Here is a 10,354-nt window from a genome sequence, read left to right as displayed (position 1 = left end):
AAAAAAAAAAAAAAAAAAAAAAAAAAAAAAAAAAAAAAAAAAAAAAAAAAAAAAAAAAAAAAAAAAAAAAAAAAAAAAAAAAAAAAAAAAAGGGAATAATAGCAATGTCTTTTGCAGTTGCTTTTTTTTTTGAATATGTGTTAAGGGCTCAGAATTTTTGGGTCGATCATGCTTGAATTTGTGTGACATTGGGGAATTTCTTAATCTTCCCAAGCCTCAGTTTCCTCATCTGGAAAATGTGAGTCACTGGGTTTTTATTGGGCTGTTTTACGAGAAATGCTTTTTACCGTGCCTTGCCTTAATCAACGGTAGTTATTGTCATTATTCTAAGAGGGAATTTTATCTCAAATGTTAATCATGAATATTTATACTCGCATTTTAATGAGTTCATTTTCATATATTCACTAGAGCTCGGAGACAGGATAAACAGATAGATATTCTCGGATTCTCAACAACTGAGTCTAGGCGACTAACAAAGTGAATGGTGGTAATTCACTGAAGCTGCAGATTTGTATTTCAAGAACACAAAGACCTGTCATGGAAATCGTGGTCAGGGACACAGCTGCTGTTTCAACTGGGCCAACACTGTGGAAAGAATATTACAAATGCTCACGCCAAAGAGTTACCCTGACTTGCCCGGAAACAGTTTCCTGTCTGGTGACTTCCTTATAATGACATGGATTCCAGATTTCTGTAGGAGTTTGATGCAGTCAAAATCTGTACAGCCTCTGTCACTTGGCAAACTAGGGAGTTGCTAGGATTCTTTGGCACATCACCGCGGTGACTAAAGTACAACTGAGTTTCAGGCCAGCAGTGTGTACTGGGAGTTATGACCACATGCTTCCGGAAGCAACTCCCTAAAGGATTTTTAAAACAGAGGGACTGAAGTCTGGGGAGAGAATGCCACTCACTTAGTTCATCATAAACACCTTATTAGGAACGGGAAATGGGGAAAGGAACTGTTTCTAACGCAGATTTACAAATCATTCTTGTGTGACTAGACTTGGGTTGGAGAGGGAAAGATTCCTGTCCCCCCGCTGACAGAGCACACTTCCTTCCTCTGGAGATGGAGAGCTGTGAATATCAGTGTTCAAAAGCTCAATGCCAATTCTCCATAATACCCTCATCTTTTTATTTCTAAAACCAAAAGCATTCGGTTTACCAACTACCTACCTTTTTATTCATCACCTTGTTGCCTACTGGTGCTCTCAGAAGAGAAGGGTGATTCAGTACTTCTAGACTCTATCTGGGGAGACATATAAACATGTGAAATACGAAGACGAGACCAGTGTGAAATGCAGGCTCATTTTTGTGGCTTACGGGCCTGGTGGGTCTGGACAGCTCTGTGAACTCGCCTGCACGCTTGGCAAAACCCCTTGGTCAGCTGGAGGAGATTTCAATCAGCAAGCTTATCTCTGCTTAATGAAACGGTGTCCAAATTTGCCACCAGGTCATGTTTGAAGGAACAGTCAATTTGTTGAAGTCATTTCGGATACAGGAAATCCTGTGTTTACTACCTAGGAAATACTACATAAAGATTTGGATTTTTCCCCCCTTATAATGCTCTTTCCAACTGAAAGTTAGCAACAGAGCCATGGCTGATAACATTGCTCAGGAAATGACAATATGGTGATAGCCGATTGTACACAATGGGCCTTACTTCTTTGTTCCCATCCTGGTTCTCAAAGCTGGCTGATAGAATCACTTCCTTCGGGGAGTCCACTCACAGGTTCAGGTCTCTTGAGTGCTGATGGCTTTAGGGAGACATTGTCATCTCCCTGTAAATGTCTAAAAGGACGTATGAGGGAAATGCCTGGAAAATACCGGACTCATCTGTAAAGAGGCCGGGGCACCATGTGTAAGTATGACTGTAAGATTCTCTAGGTCTCAGTTGATCTAACATAATCGACTAAGTAGGCACGAAGTAGGTCCTTTTTGAAGTCACGGGCTTAGGCAATAATATCTATACTTGGGACTAAAGAGCTTCCTCTAGTCAAAAGATCAGAGGGCCGTAAACAAGATGTGGCCATCACACGACATGACAGAGATATGAAATAGTAGATTTGAAGGACATCCACAGAAGACATTGCTAGAGCAAGGATGTAGAGCATCACTGGCATGTACCCAGCACTGTCAAGACTCACCGATCTTGGAATGTTCTTGTCACGTTGGCAAGGGTGGAATGAGCAAGATTCCTTCTTCATGTTAACTGAGCTGTGAGATATTCCGGTACTTAGCTTCTTTTCTTGTTTTATTTTGGCTGTTTTCTCATTTTTAAGTTCAACTTTTAGTTATTTCTCTTTTTAAGAAACGAAGGCATTGACAAACATGCTTTTGCCTTTGAGTACAGTTTTAGCTGTATTCTGTATGTAGTGGCTATATTTTTATATGTAATGATGTTATATTCATTATTTTATAAATAAGACTTGCCAGATATAGCAAATAAAAATATAAGATCCCCAGCTAAGTTTTAATCTCAGACAAACATTAAACTTTTAGCGTATATTCTAAATACACACAGAACATGCTTACAGTAAAAAAAAAAAAAAATTATCTGAAATTATAACTGGGTGTCCTGTATTTTGTTTGGTACCCCTATTAAAAATAGATCTTAGAGGGGCGCCTGGGTGGCTTAGTTGGTTAAGCGTCCGACTTTCGCTTAGGTCGTGGTCTTGTGGTTCGTGGGTTCGAGCCCCGCGTCGGGCTCTGTGCTGACTGCCAGCTCAGAGCCTGGAGCCTGTTTCAGTCTGTGACTCCCTCTCTCTCTGATCCTCCCCTGCTCATGCTGTCTCTCTCTCTCTCTCTCTCCTAGGAATAAATAAAACATTAAAAAAAAAAAGGTCTTAGATATAACTTTGGTTAACTTTGACCCAATCTTTTTTGCTTAAACTTTTATTGTTGAATTCTATTTTTTTTTTGCGTATGTGTGGTTCGTTTTAGGGAATGTAACCATAGGTAAGTGAGTCCCAACTGTGGACAATTTTACTCCCCAGGGTTACATTTAACAAGGTCTGGAGATATTTTGGTTATCACAAATTGGGGAGGGGTTTAAATGGGTAGAGAACTGGGATGCACATGACAGCCCTCATGATAAAGAAGTTTACTTAGCACAAATATAACATTTACTGTTGAGAAACACTACCATTACCATTTTAAAAGGTGGGTTTATCTTTTAAGCTATATTTTTGTTTAAAATATATCTATCGAAGCCTAAGTGTCCGTCAATGGATGAATGGATCAAGAAGATATGGTTTATCTATATGATGGAATACTACATGGCAATGAGAAAGAATGAAATCTGGCCATGTGTAGCAACATGGATGGACCTTGAGGGTGTTATGCTGAGCGAAATAAGTCAGGCAGAGAAGGACACGTATAGGAGGATTAAGAGGAACTTAACGGAGAACCATGGGGGAGAAGAAGGGGGAAAATAGTGGGGGAGAGGGAGGGAGGCAAAACAAGAGAGACTCTTGAATGCTGAGAACAAACTGAGGACTGATGGGTGTGGGGGGGAGGGGGAGCGGGGAGATGGGCATGGAGGAGGGCACTTGTGGGGATGAGCACTGGGTGTTATATGGAAACCAACTTGACAATAAACTATTTGCAAAAATTGATAAATCTATTGATCAACCTTGTCAACTACACTAATCATATCATCTGTTTGTTGGCATATTAGTGTTAACAAAAAAAGAGAGTGATATAATAAAGTGATTCATCCAATTTAACAAGTACTTATTGAGATCTTCCAGTATGTTAGATCTTGTTCCCAAAGCTGTGAATCTTCAGCAAACACAACAAACATCTCTGACTTTATGGAGCTTTTATTCTAATGGGTAGGGTAGGATCAGGTGACATAATCATTGATACACAAAATATGTAAGTACTATGAAGAAAAATAGAGCAGATATTAGGGACAGGTGCCCGGATGGGTGTGGGTGATGACTGTAAAATAAAAAGCAAGGAAGTCCTTATTGAGAAGGTTGAGTTGGAGGAAGGCGGGGAGGGGTGGACAGAGAAAATAATGTGATATCTAAGGGAAGAGTGGTTCAGGCAAAGGAAACAGAAGCACAAAGCTCTGATGTAGGTCGCTGCTTGGTACAATCAAGGAAGAGGAGGAAGCCAGTGCGGCTGGAGCAAAGGGAGAAAGAGGGAAAGTAGTGAGGATGAGGTCAGAGGGGTAATGGTGCTGGCAAGTGTCCAGGTCATTCAGGGTGTAGGAGGCCACTGTGAGAACTGTCACACTGACTTCTGAGATAGAATGCTTCTGGAGGGCTTAAGTAGAGTGATATGATTTTACATACATTTTGAAAGCATCATTTTGGCTGTTGAGAAGAGACTGGGGTCAGGGGTGGGAGGTGGGGTGGCAGAAGGCCTGAAGCCAAGAGACCAGTTAGGAGACCACTGCCATCATCCAGAAGAGAAACGATGGTGCTGTGTTCAGGATGCTAACAGTGGAGACTGTGAGAGATGATTGAATTCATCAGGCACATGTACACATTGTTGGTGGGAATGCAAAATGGTGAAATTCCTATAAGGGAATTTAGCAATCTTCAGCAAAATGACCTATGTGTTTACTCTTTGACCCAGCAATCCTAATTCTAAAATTTTAGATTGGAAATATACCTTCCACAATAGCAAATAAAGATGCACAAGGTTATTCACTACAATGTCGTATGTAATTAGAAAATATTGGAGGTTGGTTGAATAAACAATGTTACCTGCACACAATGGAGTAGTATGCAACTGTAAAAAAAAAAAGAAAAAAAAAAGAGTGAGATTGAAGATCTGTATGAATTGACATGGGGTGATTTCCAGCAGGTATTAAGCATAAAAGATGCACTATAGAAGAGCACATCTAACGTGATACCTTTTGTGCAAAAAAGGGAAACAAAGTAAACACACATATATCTGTTTATCATTACAAAAGGATTAAAGGAAAGATAAACCAGAAAACACTAAAGCTGGATACCTACAAGGTGAGGGGAGGGAGTGGGGTAAAAGGGATACAGGAGAGAGTGACACTTCTCTGAATATACCTTTTCATATAGTGTTGGCTTTGAAATTATGTTAGTAGCCTACATGTTCAAAGAATAAAAAATCAAATTAACAATGAGGAGGAGATAAAACCTAAGTAACACTGAAAGAAAATGGAAACAAATGGATCAGAATGTATTTCAAGTGATTACTGTAACCATAATGAAGGGAGAGAAAGAAAGAGCCAACCCACGTAATTTATGGACAGTTTTTGGTTATACATCCTCAGCATGGAATAGAGGATGTGGGGAGGGGAAGCAGAAGTGGGAAGGAGTACTATACTAATTCTGCACTCTACCATAGGTTAGTTTTTTGTAGCATTATGTAAGAAGCCATTCTGAATCAAACATGGTATGCCTCTGCATATGCTTCTCTGGTACCACCCATGCTGTGTTCCAGCCAAGAATGTAGAACCTCAAAATAACAAAAAGAAACATCATGTGAGACAGGAAACCATCAAAATCCTACAGGAGAAAACAGGTAGCAACTCTCTTTGACCTCAGCCACGGCAAACTTCTTACTAGACATGTCTCCAGAGGCAAGGGAAATGAAAGCAAAAATGAACTATTAGGACCTCATCAAGATAAAAAGCTTCTGCAAAGTAAAGGAAACAATCAACAAAACTAAAAGGCAACTGTCAGAATGGGAGAAGATATGTGCAAATGACATATGAGATAAACGGTTACTATCCAAAATCTATAAAGAACTTACCAAACTCAATACCCAAAAAACAAATAATCCAGTGAAGAAATGAGAAGACATGAACACTTTTCCAAAGAAGACATCCAGATGGCTAACAGACACATGAAAAGAGGCTCAACATCACTCATTATCAGGGAAATACAAATCAAAACCACAATGAGATAGATACCACCTCATACCTGTCAGAATGGCTAAAATTAGCAATGCAGGAAACAACAGATGTTGGTGAGGATGTAGAGAAAGGCGAACCCTTTTGCACTGTTGGTGGGAATGCAAACTGGTATAGCCACTCTAGAAAACAGCATAGAGTTTCCCCAAAAAATTAAGAATAGAACTATCCTACATACAACCCAGCAATTGCACTACTAGGAATTTGTCCAAAGGATACAAAAATGCTGATGCATAGGGGCACATGCACCCAAATGTTTATAGCAGCACTATCAATAATGGCCAAAGTATGGAAAGAGCCCAAATGTCCATCATCTGATGAATAGATAAAGAAGATGAGGGGAGGGGGAGTTACAGAGAGGGAGAGGAGCAAACCATAAGAGACTCTTAAATACAGAGAACAAACTGAGGGTTGATGGGGTGTGGGGGAGAGGGGAAAATGGGTGATGGGCACTGAGGAGGGCACTTGCTGGGATGAGCACTGGGTGCTGTATAGAAACCAATTTGACAATAAATTATATTTAAAAAAGAAGATATTATATATATATAATGGATACTACTGGGTGATGAAAAAAATGAAATCTTGCCATTTGTAACAATGTGCATTATGCTAAGCGAAATAAGTCGGTCAGAGAAAGACAGATATCATATAATTTCATTCATATGTGGAATTTAAGAAACTCAGGTGAACATAGGAGAAGGGAAGGAAAAATAAGATGAAAACAGAGATGGAGGCAAACCATAAGAGACTTTTAAATACAGAGAACAAGCCTGAGGGTTGCTGGAGGGGAGGTGGGGAGAGGGGTGGGTTAAACGGATGATGGGCATGAAGGAGGGCACTTTACGGGATGAGCACCGGGTGCATATGTAAGAGATGAATCACTGGGTTCTACTCCTGAAGCCAAGACTACACTGTATGTAACTAACTTGAATTTAAATTAAAAAAAAAAAAATTCGGACTAACATAAGGAAAATTATAGTTAAGGGGGGGGGTCTTGTTTACTTATCTTGTGGTGCCCTTCCATCTTCAGAGCCTGCAATCACATTATTCCAGCCTCTGATTCTGCCCTCACATCTCCTTCTTTGGCTCTGACCCCCCTACGTCCCTCTTACAAGGATGCTGGTGATTACACTGGACACACCTAGATGATCCAGGATAATCCGTCTCAAAATCCTTATCTTATTCACACCTGCAAAGTCCTCTTTGCCATGTAAGGTGACATATTCACAGGTTCTAGGGATTAGGACATGGACACCTTCCGGGGGGGGGGGTGGTGGGAGGGGCACATTATTCTGCCTCCCACAGGACTACTGTTCAAAAATGTCAATATCATAACCAACAAAGTCTAAAAAGTTTAAGAGGCTGGAGAGAGAGGACAACTAAAACACCGTCTGACCTTGGACTAGATCCTTTCCTGGAGGGGAGAAATGCTATAAAGGACATTACTATATCAGCTGACAAAATTAGAACTTGGGTGGTTAATTAGATAAAAGTATCCGTATGTATTGAGGAGGTTGATCAATGCACTGAGGTTATGTAAGAGTATATCCCTATTCCTAGGAAATGCACACTGGACTATTCGGGAACTAAGGGCCATGATGTAAGCAGCTTACCTCGAATGTTCAGAAAAAACATTATGTGTGCATAAACACACAAAGACAGAACAAGAGAAACGAAGCAAAGGAGGCAAAACGTTAACAATAGGTGAATCTGAGAAAAGGCAATAAGGTGTTCCTTGCACTATTTCTGTTTTTGGAAACTTCTTTTACGTTTGAACTTATATTCAAGTAAAAAACTTTAAAAAATCATCTACCCAAGCTGTCAATTAGTCCCAAACTTCTGAGTTTATAGGTTGGAATGCCTCTATGGATGGGTGAACTCAGTATCTTAGGAGGTGGCCTGTCCAATGGCTGGTCAGCTAAAGGGGTTTGAAAGTTTCTACAGGTTAAGAAAAATGTACTCAATCTGTTGGTGACTTTCACCCCCTGGTTATCGCCCTGTCATCTGGTGAAACACAGAAGTCTTCTCCCTCTTCAAAGACTAGGCCAGCTGTCACATCTTAGTAATTTGTTCTGCAGGCTTAAAGCTTCTTGTCAGCGGATGCTTCTGGGTCAGTTTTTAAACCTCCTCACCAGGATGCATTTTCTTTTGTCAGAGTTACTCTTAACAGGGTCTGTGGGAGCACAGCATTCAGCTGGGCCCCTTCACGTAGTTAGACTTGTTCTTTCCTCCTCTTCCAACCACACTCTCCCTCGGTCACCACAACCTCTACAGGGGAAAGCCATGGTAATGACATACATTGATATTATGACTAAATCAATGCACGCAAGTGGTTTTGGTGCAGGCCCAGTGGGGCCCTGAGATCAGCGTTACCCGTAGTTACCTGGTAAAACAAAAGGAAACCCTCAAGTGAGTTTCTTTGCTGCTGAAATGGAATCTGCTCTAAGCAAACACCCTTCCACTCTCCCCTTCCCGAACAGCCAGGGCAGACGTTGTTAAACAGTGCCATTGGGAGAGCTCGTTTAATTTTAGTTTGTGAGTTGGCCACAGTGAATCCCTAGCACCCAGGGACTCGGAGCCTCAGGCAGGACTATAACATCCTATGGTGGGATGTTTTGGAACTTCCCAAAAAGGTTTAGGGGCCTCACCTCGGGTTACAGCTCACATCTGATGGCAACAGACAAATGCTGGAACTCAGTTCTTAGATTCTAGTGTTGCTTAGAAATCCGTGCTAGGGAGGTTGGGAGTAGCCTTCCCTGGGGAATACTTTAATGACTACAGGTAATTTCAGGACAGATCAGGCTTGATGGATCAGGCTCACCTTTGACACATTCTTGTGAGGGAAAGTCAGTGATGAGGGTCACCTCTGCCATGTTCGAGACAAAGTCAATGCCAATTGTCCTCGGAGCATCATTTCCCCAGATCACGTAAGAGAATCTCCTTTCCTAATTGCATTAATCCTTTAGCAGAGACCCCATTTCTAGCAGTGCCTCTAGCAGCCGTTAGAAGGTCAAGCTTTTAGTGTGAACTCACCAGCCATAAAAATGTCAGGTCACTAAACAGCTGTTGCTTTTCAGGGTCAAATATCTCACATTCAAGGCAGTAGGAGAGGACTGTGTTCTGCAAAAGGCATTTTACGAGAATTCTTAATAATGAAGCCTTTATTATGGTGGGGGTTTGGGGGAAGAAAGACAGGGAGGGAAAAAGGACAGGCTCTTCTTGTGAGCCTTCTAATGATGGTCAACTTGTAGAAACCATCTTAAACTGGAGATCCTAAAGGCTTATAACCTGAACTGCCTAAGCTTGATTAGCTCACTAGTGATCAGCCCTTCCTTTTATTTTCCGTACCCCCCCCCCAACTCCCTGCTTCTAAAGTAAAGAGTTAAGGAATGGACACAAAGATCCTATTGATCTAAGAGTTAATCAGGAGGTTTTAGAGACATGGTTGAAGTCTCAAAGGGTAGTGGTCTTAATGGAAGTCCAAGGAAGTATGAGAAACTATGCCATTGGGCTTTTTGTGCTGATACACGCAGATGTGAATGAACTGGGGGAAGTCAAAGGGCACAATACATCATCGAAGGGAGTTTAGCTAAGGGAGGTATGTAACAAGGGAGTGGGGTGACTTGACCTGATTTGGTAGGAAAATGTGTTGGCCATCCACACATGGGCTTTTCTCTTTTTAAGCAGCTGATAGAGACACCACCTCTCCCCTGTGCCTGTCTTCCTGCGTCCTCGCTCAGCACTACAATCACTTCCTCTCTGGGTACCCCTTCTCATTCCAGGACAGTCAGGGTGGCTCCCAAATCTGATTAGACTCAGGAAAGTTTCTCCACATTGGAGGTGGGGGTAGAGGAATGGGGCGAGGACACTAACAAGAGATGCTCACCATCCCGCGGGGGGGCTACGATCCCTTCGCCACAGTAGCATAATGGGTATAAATGAAATGGGAGATGGTACTGAAGATCAGTACAGAACTGTTTCTTCCACCTTCCAGTAAAATAAACTGTAGGCATAGAAGCATAAAAAAAGAACACATTATGTAAATGAGAAATTTATATTTGGGAACCTCTCCTTTTCCCAGGGTGTGTGGGGGAGGGGAACATATTAAGGTTTGATTAAAAATAAGGATCTCTTTTGTCAAAACTATGTCCGTGTTGTTTGTTTGAGACCATGGAAACATAGTTGAGTGCAGTGGACAAAAGCGTGTCAGGGAAAAGACCAAAGGTTAGATCTGAGGTTTCCCCCTGCAAGACCAGTGAAAAATAATTGTGATTGGTCTTCGCTATGGAAAACATGAAAATCCTTATAAACAGGAAACTCCTTCCTCCAGGGGTTCCAAACTCTCTCCAAGATAAAGAATTATAGATTTTAAGCCATCTCTTAATTATAGACTCACCAGGCTTTTAAACTTCAGTAGAGTTCATATCAATAGGGGCACAGGAATATAGG

The sequence above is a fragment of the Hyaena hyaena genome, unplaced genomic scaffold, assembly GCF_003009895.1.
Source record: "Hyaena hyaena isolate Hyena2069 unplaced genomic scaffold, ASM300989v1 scaffold_181, whole genome shotgun sequence".
Lineage (NCBI taxonomy): Eukaryota > Metazoa > Chordata > Mammalia > Carnivora > Hyaenidae > Hyaena > Hyaena hyaena.
The sequence above is the reverse complement of the archived record's forward strand: the minus strand, read 5'-3'. Positions refer to the sequence as shown.